Source organism: Rattus rattus, chromosome 7, assembly GCF_011064425.1.
Source record: "Rattus rattus isolate New Zealand chromosome 7, Rrattus_CSIRO_v1, whole genome shotgun sequence".
Taxonomy (NCBI): domain Eukaryota; kingdom Metazoa; phylum Chordata; class Mammalia; order Rodentia; family Muridae; genus Rattus; species Rattus rattus.
The window spans coordinates 45,420,039-45,432,476 of record NC_046160.1 but is presented as its reverse complement, the minus strand read 5'-3'; the positions used below and the strand labels follow the sequence as shown (position 1 = coordinate 45,432,476).

At 41.5% G+C, this 12,438-nt stretch overlaps 1 protein-coding gene across 1 annotated transcript in view; it reads left to right on the top strand.

Moving 5' to 3' along the window:
• Prkar2b (protein kinase cAMP-dependent type II regulatory subunit beta) overlaps nt 1-12,438 on the top strand; it is a 90,097-nt gene that overhangs the window by 9,289 nt on the left and 68,370 nt on the right. The gene's annotated exons all lie outside the window — the stretch shown is intronic.

The window sequence follows — 12,438 nt, the reverse complement described above, 5'->3', positions numbered from 1 at the left end:
TTTGGAAATATGACATTTAGAAATATATGAGATTATTCTATTTTGGAAAACTCATTGTATTATATACCTTAACTAGCAAAGTGTATTTTGGTGCATATTCCCGATGTGTTTATAGATTTTATAAGTGTACCAATATATTTGTGTGTGTGTGCGTGTGTGCGTGTGTGTGTGCGTGTGCGTGCGTGTGTGTGTGTGTGAAGTGTCCTACAGTATATGATTTGGGAAGGAGGGAGTCTTTGTAGACATGCTCTCATTTCTCCCTTTGCCTCAGAGGATTGCTTTCTGTACTGCTTCATGGTGCAGACACCCCACTTTGAGGAGCACAGCTGTAAATGCTGCAGCTGCGAACTCTGTTAGCAGAGGGTAGCTGTGATTTACTCTGGTGTCCAGATTGAAGCATCTGGACTACAAAGGACCCACAGCGAGCCATGGACCTAGCCATGTGTGCACTAGCCCAGAAGTTTGGTGAAATACAGTGGGAAATTTTGTCTTATGCTAAAGACATAATTCACTTTACCTATAAAGCCTCTCTTGTAAATCTGTTTTTCTGTATATACCTTAAACTCTGACCTAACTTGTAGAGCACTACTTTTATAAACAGAGAGAGAGAGAGAGAAAGAGAGAGAGAGAGAGAGAGAGAGAGAATGAATATCATGTTACAGATGCTTAAGGATAATGTAATTGTAAGAATGCCAGTTGATAATGGAAGGAAGACAAAATAAATTTAAAATAAATGCAGTTTCTTAGAAGAGTTCTGAAATGACACCCTGCCCTGAACCTGTTTCACTCTCCAAGTCCTGAGCCTGCTTCCCTCTCCATGTCCTGATCCTGCTTCCCTCTACAAGTCCTGAGCCTGCTTCCTTCTCCATGGTTTTGAGCAAAATTAGAAGTCATTTCAGGTTTCCTTGTTGATGCTGATAGTGTCACCTGTCCTTAATCACAGGGAGCTTTACAACAGGAAGGACAGGGAAACACTGTTTCCAAGAGTTTTTTCTCTGTGTTATTGCACTTTGCCAGTTGTAAGTGATTTCACTGGCTGGTTCTGTGTCAGCTTGACACAAGCTGGAATTATCACAGAGAAAGGAGCCTCCCTTGAGAAAATGCCTTCATGAGATCCAGCTGTAAGGCATTTTCTCAATTAGTGATCAAGGGTGGGAGGGCCCACTGTGGGTGGTGCCATCGCTGGCTGCTAGTCTTGGGTTCTATAAGGAAGCAAGCTGAGCAAGCCAGTAAGTAACATCCCTCCATGGCCTCTGCATCAGCTCCTGCTTCCTGACCTGCCTGAGTTCCAGTCCTGACTCCCTTTGGTGATGAACAGCAATGTGGAAGTGTAAGCTGAATATACCCTTTCCTCCCCAACTTGCTTCTTGGTCATAAGGTTTTGTGTAGGAATAGAAACCCTGACTAAGATAGTGATCAATTTTTTTTTCAGTTAAAACCAAGTAAAAGCTGGATATTAAATATCTATATAGATATATGTAAATGCAACAGGGTAGAAACCTTCTGATACATGTAAATAATATGCCTAATGCCAGCCAGTCTGCAGATGCTTATTTACATCAAAGCAGTTAAAGAGAATTTCATGAAATATAAAAGCTTTATTCTATACTCATTCTCATAGGTTTAGATTTCATTATATTAAAAACAAAGCTGTTTTACCTTTGACCCTGACCCTCGATTGCTCTACAACATGCAGAGAACACAGACACCAGTCATGACTTGCTTGTAACAATTTCACATTCAGGGTGACGGTGAATAACAGTTTTTCCACCCTAACCCCACAAAACAAAAGAACGGTAAGAAAGCCACCAGTTAAAACATTTTTATACCACCCTCTCCTCTGAGAACAGGCTGTTATTAGAATATTAGGATTCATAATCCTAAGCTTATATCTTAACCTTAACAAGTCACCTTGAAACAAAGTAGGACACAGTGGATAGAGAGATAAATGCTACTTTGTTTAAACGAGACAGGTGTTCTTTGTAGAGACAGGAATGCATATATGTTAATATATAAGTCAATATAAATGAGCAGTAACTGGGAAAACCTTTGTGCTACAGTGACAGATTGCTACCACTTCTTCCTATTGTAGTATTTCTAAAAGTAAGCTCATTGAGGGACAAATTTACATCTCTCCAAGTTAGCATTATTTGGGGTTTACTATTAGAACCTATAATTCTATACTGACACAACTATAACTTGCTAATATCTTAGTATGGTGTAGGAGATGGAGGGCGCTTCTGGGGCTTAGCTTACAGACCCAGTTGTTCACAGATGTTTGACTTTTATACTTTTGTGGTGAGCCTAGCCTAGCCTAGCCTTTACAGTTGAGTCATCTCTCCAGCCCCAGATCTTTGATTTCTAAGTTGAGTGCTAACAACAGGTTACACTAGTAAACATTAGGCCTTTCAGTTCTTACTAATTTTACAGTACTTTATAATTCTGTAAAACTAATTCAAAAGATACTTGAGGGTCCGAACTTTAACAAAATCTCTCTTGTAAAAAGTATTTTATGACAAGACTATGTGAACTAGCCTGGAGGAGCTCAGGTTGGAGCACAGTGGGAGATTTTTTTATTTGCAAGAAAGAGGTAGAAGAGAAAATTAAGGTTTAAGGTTTTCTTTTTAGATTATGAAATACCTCTAGTACACTAAGAGAAATAAATATGTTAAATAACATTCACACAATTCATCCCCTACTCTAACAAACTCTTACATTTTGGTGCCTTTAGGCTTTTTGTTGCTTTGTGGTGTAAGGTTTTCTTAACACTGCATAGTTTGCATTAGTACTACCAGGCAAATATCTTAGTTAGAAATAGAACTATTATAATATATTCCTCATTTATATGAATTATGCACTTAGGAAAGTTTCTTTTACATAAATTATCATACTTCAGCCGTTTTTAGAATAGTGTTTGATAAGTTTCATTGATTCATGTAACTGAAGTCTGTTTAAACTGCTACGCCGTAGCATTGTGTCTTGTAAATAAACACTATAAATTCTGTGGTAAATATTGGCAAATTTTTGCTAGAGTACTATAGTAGATATTTGTGTGTGTGAGTGTGTGTGCATGCTTGTGCGTGCATGCACACTTGCATTTAAGCATGCTTATTAATAAGCAAATGTACCAACTTTTAAAGATAGTTTCCAGTGTGACCAGGAAACTTTTCTCCCACTCCCAAATCCTTTTAGGGAATCATAGGATAAAGATTATCATAAGAAGAAGCATGCTTTTATTATTCTTTTATACTTTTAAAAATACACGGTGAAGCCCTCCTGAGGATATTAGTATCTGATATTGCAGCAAATTAAATATGGAGTCTATTTTATCATACCAAGTTTGGGAAAAAAGTAAAGTCATTCTAGTGTTTACTAAAGTTTGCTTTTGGGCTGGAGAGGAGGCTCACAAAAAAATGAATATTTCCTTCTTTTGAAAAATACAAATTTTAAAGTATGTTATTTATAACATTTATTTTTTTATCATTTACTTTAATGTATATAGCATTGATCAGGTTTAGCCTCCATTACAAAAGTATTGAGGGGTATAATGTAGAATTTTTAAGAGTCTAAAAAAACTTGGAGATCAAAAGGTTGTGAGAACCTTTGCCCCAGGGTTTCTGCCTGAGGGTGGGCAGGTGGGTGTGGCTAAGACCAACATTGGCTGCACCTCACTTGGCAGTGAGGGCTCTGCAGGGACACGCACAGGTTGTGTTCATCTCCTGCAGGCTAGGATCCTGCTTCTTTACATTCAAGCTGATATCGGACAGCATCAGATCTGACAGCTGCGCTGATCCTCAGAGGGATCTCACGCTGAAACGCTGTCTTTGCCTTATTACAAATAATGTTGAATGTGTTTTTTATGTTCGTTGACTCTCTGTAGTTCATAGTCTCTGAGAAAAACTTCCCGAACCACCTGCCTGTGTTCTTGCCTGCTTATTGATTTCTCTGGTAATGTGCATTGGAAAAGCCACCTCTCAGCGTTGGGCTTTCCTTTTCAATGTGTGGCCATAACTTTTCCTTGTAACCTTTTATTGCTTTTATTCATGTCTTTGTGGTATTGTGGGCTGAAAATATTTTTTATCTTTACCTTCTTAACGTGCATCCTTCATATTTTACTTAGTATTTTTGTGTCTTTTTAAAGGAACCTATGTTCACTTACATTAAAAAGACAGCGTCTTTGTTTTTGGTAACTGTATTTAAACTTTCATTTTTATACTTGAAGCTTCAGTTTATCTGTGATTTTGCATACTATATGAGACAAATAATATCATTTTTATTGTACTGTGTTTGTGTGCGTGTGTGTGTGTGTGTGTTTGTGTGTGTGTTTATGTGTGTGTGTGTGTGTATGCGTGTGTGTGTGTGTGTGTGTGTGTGTGTGTGTGTGTGTGTGTGTCTGCATGTATGTGCACAGCTTGTGGGGATGCCTCTCTCCTTCCACCCCTTGAGTCCTAGGGACCCACCCACAGACTTGCGAGTAACCGTATGGCCAGCTATAGTTTCCAGCATGCATAATTTATTGATTCACTTTTCCATTATTACCATTGCTTTGGTTTTGAGGCAGGACCCCCCTGTGTTGCCTAAGCTGGTCTTGAACTCCTGGGCTCAGGCCGTCTCCCTGCCTCAGCCTCTAAAACAGATAAGACTGCAGGCGTGCATGCAGCATCACTGAGCTTTTCACTCATTAGTCTTTTGTTTTTTTTAAAGAATGTTCTATTTTATGTATATGAGTACACTGTCACTGTCTTCAGACACAGCAGAAGAGGGCATCGGATCCCATCACAGATGGTTGTGAGCCACCATGTGGTTGCTGGGAACTCAGGTCCTCTGGAAGAGCAGTCAGTGCTCTTAACCACTGAGCCATCTCTGCAGCCCCCATTCATTAGTTTTTAAACTTAGGTTTCCATGAATGTGTGATTAAACTTAAAGTCTCTATACTATTTTACTAATTTAGCTATATTTTCATTCATGCCTCTCTTTCATAATGAGTAGGACTTTATGATGCTCTTGTATGATATGGTAATTCCCATCTATTGTCTTTCAAAATTGCTTAATTAGTTGAAGGCCTTTATGGGGATTTTAGAACAAACTCCCTTTTTGTAAAGTCTTTAGCGAGTCTTCTGTTGGAGTTGCACTGAATTGTATGGGTTGGAAGAGAACAAGTGCTTTAATTATATTGAATCGTCTATCCATGAGCGTCAACATCACATCTCTCTTCCTGTCCTTTCACCCTTCCAGATTCTTCCATTTTATTTTGTCATGTTTTTCAGAAAGGAAATTTCCATTCTTATCAGTTCTTAAATCTTTTGTCACTTTTGTATGACATGTGGAAATTTTTCCTATTACACATTCTATGCTGTTTTCTACGTTGTAAAGATAGATACTTGGGGCATGCCGATGAAGTCCTAAGAGTGGCTGACCAGCAAGCAGGTGGATAGAGAATAGTGTTTTTAGTTATTAGGGAAGTGAAATTGCGTGTGTACCAGAAGGGCTAACTAAGACAGTTCTTTCTGTCGGCCGTGATGTGGGCTAGCTGGAACCTGTCTGTGTGAGCCGTAAGAATACAGCAAAGTGGACGAGAGAAGTGCACACTCACTGTGCACATTCACCAGCAGTGGCCCAGCAGCACCTTGTGGAGACATTTCTGCAAGACGCACAAAACCATGGGTTTGTAGATATTTCTGTGAGAATATTTACTGAAGTCTTACTGGAGCTGGAAACAACTCCGTCTCTATCAACATGAAGACAGAGAAATGACGTACGATGCACTCATTTGAAGAGATATCACTAAGTAAGCAGTAGGAACAAAATGAGCTGCAGATGCTTCCATTTAAGTGACGTTCCCAGACAGGTAAAATGAGACGGATACTCAGAAGTTGTAGTAGAGGTTCCCGTGGGTTGGTAGGGACTGACTACAAGGCATAGAGACTGTCGAGTGTTGAAATGCTTAACTCTGCATTGGGATGTGTGTAAATGGCCCCAGGACGTTTGACAAAGCTCTTTGGGTGGTACATGTTGTTGAATGTTAATTTTGCTTCGGCTAAAGGAAGACCGAATCGTGGATGGTTGGAGTCTGGAATCCTGTTCTCTGGTCTTTAATTGAAAAAATGCCCTTACTACTATGATGATTCTTTTGTGAAACCTTTCATTGTTTTTGTCTTGTACGCCAAAGCCCAGGCTCCATTTTCGTAATAATGGAGTACACGTGAGAATGCTTTTTGACGTTTGAGGGAAACAAAGTCAAAGGGTTGTCAGTTTTTGCTTCTTTTAAGTCTATTGAATGTTTCCAACCAGGACTGTAATATGTTGGATTCACCAACTTAATACTTTGTAACTATTGCCTTCATCTGTCTGAAGAATCAATGGAGTCCGGGAGCACCTCCTGTCCACATCAGCACAGTTCATTTAGACTGTTTCTCGTGTGTGTGTGTGTGTGTGTGTGTGTGTGTGTGTGTGTGTAAGTGCTAGGGATTGGTGAGCACACATACCAGTGGAGACCGGTGGAGCTAGTGTGAGGAAGTGAACAGTGCAGAATGCCAGAGATCTCTAGCTAGCTGTTTGCTGTGGAGGACGTGGAACGGTGTGCTGTGATGGTGGCTTGGCTTAAGCCTGTAGTGGCAGGGACATCTTCATTCTTTGAAGACACAGAGAACTCAGCTATGGCTACATTCCGTGACTTCTTTTAGGAGGAGGCCATCGTCACAGCCCCACTTGTTTGTGCACTGAATTCATTTCAAGGCTTTTATATTTTTCAAAATGGCCTTTGTGGGAACCTTACGTAGTGGCAGTTTGAACTCTGAACTTCTGGAACTGGTCTGGGTTATTTGCCTCCTAGATGGAGTAGATCTCTACATCTGTCCTTCCCTGTTAACCTCACCTTGTCCTGCCTGATATGTCCAAGCTTCTGGAGAGGGCTTAGTGCATAGAAAGGCAGAGGTTGAATTCTCTAGATTGGACAGTGTCTCGTCTCCAAGTAGAGGGTATTTAAAATCTGGAGAGAGTTTGGAAACATTTTTTACTTGGCCTTTGTCCCTGCCTTGCCGCTGTGTGGTTTTACGAGGTTAGTCATGTTGGGACTCCTCTGGCTGAAACTGTGTTTTCCTTCCTCTTTGTGTAAGAGAATGTTGTCATAAATTACAAAGAGAAGAATCATGTTCACTCCTAAGCAAAAACGGGCTTTCTAGCTAGTTTGTTGCTTTCAACAGTGGTATTTTAAAACGTCAGTTATATTCGGGGGTGTTTGATTTAATAAATAGAACAAAATTGTATGTCTTTTTAGTGATCATTCAAGTTGGAATGTTCCAGAAGCTAAGTACCCATATTTCACCCTGTCCTACCTCCAGCCACAATCCATGTGAGTAGGTGGGATGGACACCTGACCTGTAGCCCTCCTGCTGTGCTCTCAGATGCCCACCTCTCAATATGGTCTATAATCCATGTCTCTTAGGACCAAGCAGTTAGGGTTTGAAGACCCCCAGTTGTGATTCTCCTCTGGTGCTCCCCTCGAGAGGCCACGGTGTGGTGTTTCTGAAATACAGAGCAAAGGCTTGTGGGACTGTAATGAGTATCTTCCAGTATTTGTTGGAGTGATAGAGACTCACCAGCTTTTCATAAAATTATAGAAAAATAAATGGCATTTTTCAGGATCAAGAATTAAACACATGAAAAGTATATGTATTCTCTGCTAATTGGTGAAATATTTCTGTTCTGGTGCCATTTACTTGCTTGTTTGCTGGTGTTGTTTAAAATTTTAATTCTTTATTGGTTCAAGGGTAAACTTACTTTATTTAATTTTTGAAACATAGGCATAAGTTAAATTAATTTATTCTGAACTGAGTATTTTGCCAAAAGTAATTAGCTTATGCGTTTTAATTTACAGTCTTCTCAGTCTTTTATTTAGGCAGCTAAGAGATACAAAAAGGTTTTATTTCTAAAGCAACAACAACAATAAAAGCAACTAATATGAAGAGAGAGACGCTATGGAGTCTAAGAAGGTTGGAGGTATTTTACTCCAGGGCATATGAGCATATTTCTACAAAAGACACAGTTACCTAATGTGCCTCTAGTACAGATGGGGTGGCTTTTGTGTGTGTGTGTGTGTGTCTGTGTGTGTGTGTCTGTGTGTGTGTGTCTGTGTGTGTGTGTCTGTGTGTGTGTGTCCATACTTTTTCATCAGCACAGTTCATTTAGACTTACTGTTTCTTGTGTGTGTGTGTGTGTGTGTGTGTGTGTGTGTGTGTGTGCATGTATGCGTGTGACCACAGATCACAATCCAGATCATCTTTGTTTAGCTTGGAATGTCTCTTTCAGCAACATGCCGAGAAATGAAGACAGTGCCCATGCATTTTGAAAACCAGTCTCATTGCTTCCTGCTTTAAACTGATGTCTTCTATTTTGTGAACTATCTTGCTTTTCAGCATTCTCTGAATTCCTCTTTCACCTATTTTTCTTCTAAGTTTGGTAAGCTCTGGAAGCAGTTGTATGGAAATATGAGTAGACGTAGTTCAGCCCTCTGTGCAGAGACTTAGAATTCCAGTGCCTGTGTTCACTCATGTGGCTGGGAATCAGGCAGAAGCAAACAGGCTTCCTCTGTATGTTTTTCAGCTTATCCAGTGAGTGTTAACTCAACCAGGGCAGCCTTGGGTACAGAGAGTAAAACGGAGCAGTTTCTGTGGACAGAATTACCTAGGCAGCTGTAGGAGGTGGTTCTTTCTCCTGGGAATGGAGGCACTTCTTCAGTTTACCTCAGGTGTGAGGGCTTTTTCTCCTAAGGATACTCCAGAATGGAGGAGAACTTGAGTCAGTTACAGTTCTGGTCTCCTGGAAGCCCAAGAACTAATGTGAACCTAGTGAGTCATAGTGTGTCAGTGATAGGATCTGTTACACAAGCACAGCAATGCCTGTTGTGAAGCTCACAGTGTTTCTCTGGATTAGCATTTGGGAGGGAGCACATGCACAGATAGTTTGCTGTTTTCTCTGGGAACTCTCTGAGGACATATCTTTCCCCAAATGTAAGGGGTTTCATATATTCTTAAATCATACTGTCTCATAAGCAGACAATGTGCTTCCTCTGTTTTTCTTTCTGAATTTTATGGTGTCTAGGTAATTTCTCTCCTCCCTCTTCTCTCCTCCACTCCCTTCCTCTCTGTATTCTATGAATATGTGTATGTGTGAGACACACACACACATGCATGTGTAGCCACAGAATATTTATTGAGCAAGAACATCAAAAAATGGAAACCACGATCAAGAAAACTTAATTTGTCACACATGAGATATCTTCATTTGTTAATTTTGTATTTGTGGTGTGTGTGTGTGTGTGTGTGTGTGTGTGTGTGTGTGTGTGTGTGTGTGTGTGATGGGCATTGTTGGAGTGATTCTGATGCACCACCTCCAAATAATGAATGGCATGGAGATATTTTATTATTTATGAAAACTTAGGCCTTACAGCTTAGGCTTGTTTCCAACTAGCTCCTATAACTTAATAACCCGTCTATATTAATCCACCTTTGCCATGTGGCCTGTTACTTCTCATTCAGTCCCTGTATGTCTGACTTTCTCTGTGTCTGGCTGGCGAATCCCATGCCTTTCTTCTTCTCACAGTTCCTCTCTCTGCCTGGGTGTCTCATCTTTCCTCTCCTGCCCTGTTATGGGTCGTCAGCCCTTTATGAAACCAATCAGAGGGTGACAGAGAAGAGTTTATAGAACAGTGAGACAGGTGGTGGTTCATAAAAAATAACAATACCAAAGTTTGGGCAGGATTCGGCTCTCTGCTGGTACGGAAATCAACATTTGAGTAATTCAAAGACAACTCTTATACATGAACAAGATTATCCCAGTAGATGAGTGTCCTCCACTGCTCTCTGCCATATTGTTTTGAGAGAGTGTTTCTCACTGAGCCCAAAGCTAGGCTTGTTCCCAGAGTGCCAGTTGTTGGGGATGGGGGCCAGAGTCCCCAGGCTCATGCTGCGGCCTGTGTTCTCATGCAGTGAGCCACATCCGCAGTCCCATGCCTCTTTTCTCTTGCGAGTCTGTGTTGCTGAGCACTTTAGAAATGGCAGTGTTAGTTACAGCAAGTGTTAGTCCCTTGTAGTCGGTGAGAGTTCACAGTTGACGGGCACTTTCAAAAGATACGACTTCACAATCTCCCAAGAGAAGAGCAGCACTTCTTGTTCATATTTTGTAGGTCAAAGTTAAATGATTCATCAGGCTTCATGGAAGTGGCTCGGGCCAGCCCCAGGGCCAACGGTCCCTTCTCCGTGCGTGCTTTCCCATCCCTCTCTAGCCGCACATGACTTCTGCGTGCATTTGCGCTCCTGCTCCCCTTCCTGGCACGGCACCTGAGAGAGCACATGTAGGTCATCGCTCAGCTGGGTGCACACTGACCAGTTCTTCCCTGTGTTGCTGTGGAAGAAGAAACTCTAGAACAAGTGTGATGTCTTAACTCACTACACATATATGCAGGAGATACTTTCGTTTCCTTTGTCTCTTGGAGAGGGCACGGGAGACACGGGTGTGTTGATTGGATTTTGCTGATGCGCAGACACCGTATGTGTCTCGACTACTGAAAACCACCCGCCCTGTTGTATCACTTGCCTCGTTAACTGACCTTTCCTGGGCCCCATTTATTGTGAAGCGGTGAGAGTCGTCCTCATGTGGCCTACATGCCCACAGTTTGGAATAGACACAGTCTCTGGAAAGACTGTCAGAGATAGACACAGGGATGTAATATGTGCTTTAGCGTGTGAGGAAAAGGGCATAACATGGTTAGATTCTCCCATCTGGTGAAACGCTTATGAGCATGAGTGCTGTGTGTGGAGTCTGGCCAGACGGACTGTTCTGGTTACCCACATACCATAATGACATGGCAGCAGTGAGATGGGTTCCTTTCTAAAGACACGTATGCTAAAAAATTATAACAGTTTTTCCTTCCCTAGCCTCAGCTCCCGGGGTGACAACTCTGAGACTAAATATTGATTAATAAATGCCTGTCTAAGCTTTGGCTTATTCCCTGACCAGCTCCTAACTTATTTAACCATTTAAGTTATTCTGTCTACCATGGGCTTGGTTACCGTTCCTTCAGTCCCAGCCTGCTTCTTCCTTTGTGTCTCCTCAGCGTCTCCCCGCTGGTTTACATCCGTCTCTCCATTCTGTCTCTCATCTCTCATCTCGCGTGGCTCTCCCTGCATCTCTCTTTTATCTCTTACTATTTCCCAGACTCCTCTCTCTTCCTGCCACTATCCCATCTCCTCAGCTCATTGGCCATCAGCTTTTTCATTCACAGATGATGTTTATAAGAGATTTTTCTCTACCACATGTAAGAGTAAAATCCCAGACAAAACAAAGTACAAAAAAAAAAAAAAAGAAATTAATTCTTTGATTAGTATTGTTGTTCTGCTGGGGAATTTAAAAAAAAAAACTATTTTGTGTGTGTTTTGTGTGTGTGTGTGTGTGTGTGTGTGTGTGTGTGTGTGTGTGTGTAGTATGTATATGTCACGGTGTACATGTGGAAGTCAGGACAGCTCTATGATGCCGACTCTCTCTTTCTACCTTTACATGGTTCTAGGGATAGAACTCAGATCTCCAGGCATTTGTGACAAGTTCTTTCACCCACTGGGTGATACTGACAGCACACTACCAGGGACCGTTGATACATATTAAAATGGCGTGAAGTAGTCTTATGTGTATCTGCAACAGTATCAGGATCTAGGCTCACACAGTTGTAGTCTCTTGCAGACTTGACTGTTGAACAGGGGGCTCCCAAGATGGTTTATTTGTGAAGGAGCTTAACATGCAAGTGCCAGGGCCTGAGTTTGAGTCCCTGAAAACCACACAGAGCCACATACACGAGAGTGGGCCTGGAATCTCAGTGCCCTATGAGGAAATGGGTCACAGAGAACAATGTCTGGAAGTCTGTGGGCCAGCTAGCTTGGCATAGGTGGAAGGGAAGAGACTGTCTCAAACAAGGTGGGAAGTGAGTGTGAAAACTGAAGGTTGTTCTCTGATTTGATGTACTGTGTGACATGCACGCATGAGCACACACAGACACACAGACACGCACACGCACACATGATGCACGCACGGCATGCACGCATGGCATAATAATAGGAGTCATCACACACAGACACACACACCCACACACACACACACACACACACACACACACGGCATCATAATAGTAGGATCTATACAGAACACAGACTCTGGGATGCTTTCCTTCTTGTGCAGGAGCGTCCTGGAAGTTGACTGTTAGGGTTGTGCTCTGAATCGGTGTGACAACTGAAGGTATGTGACTAGCATGATCAAAACCCTGGCTTTGATCCCTCCTGCAAAGCGAAGGATGTTCTAGGTGACAGGATCATTGTGGGAAATTAACTTTAAAAAAAACAAAAAACAAAATCATAGGAACATAAGGTGTGTAGAGAAGACAGTACACCAGGG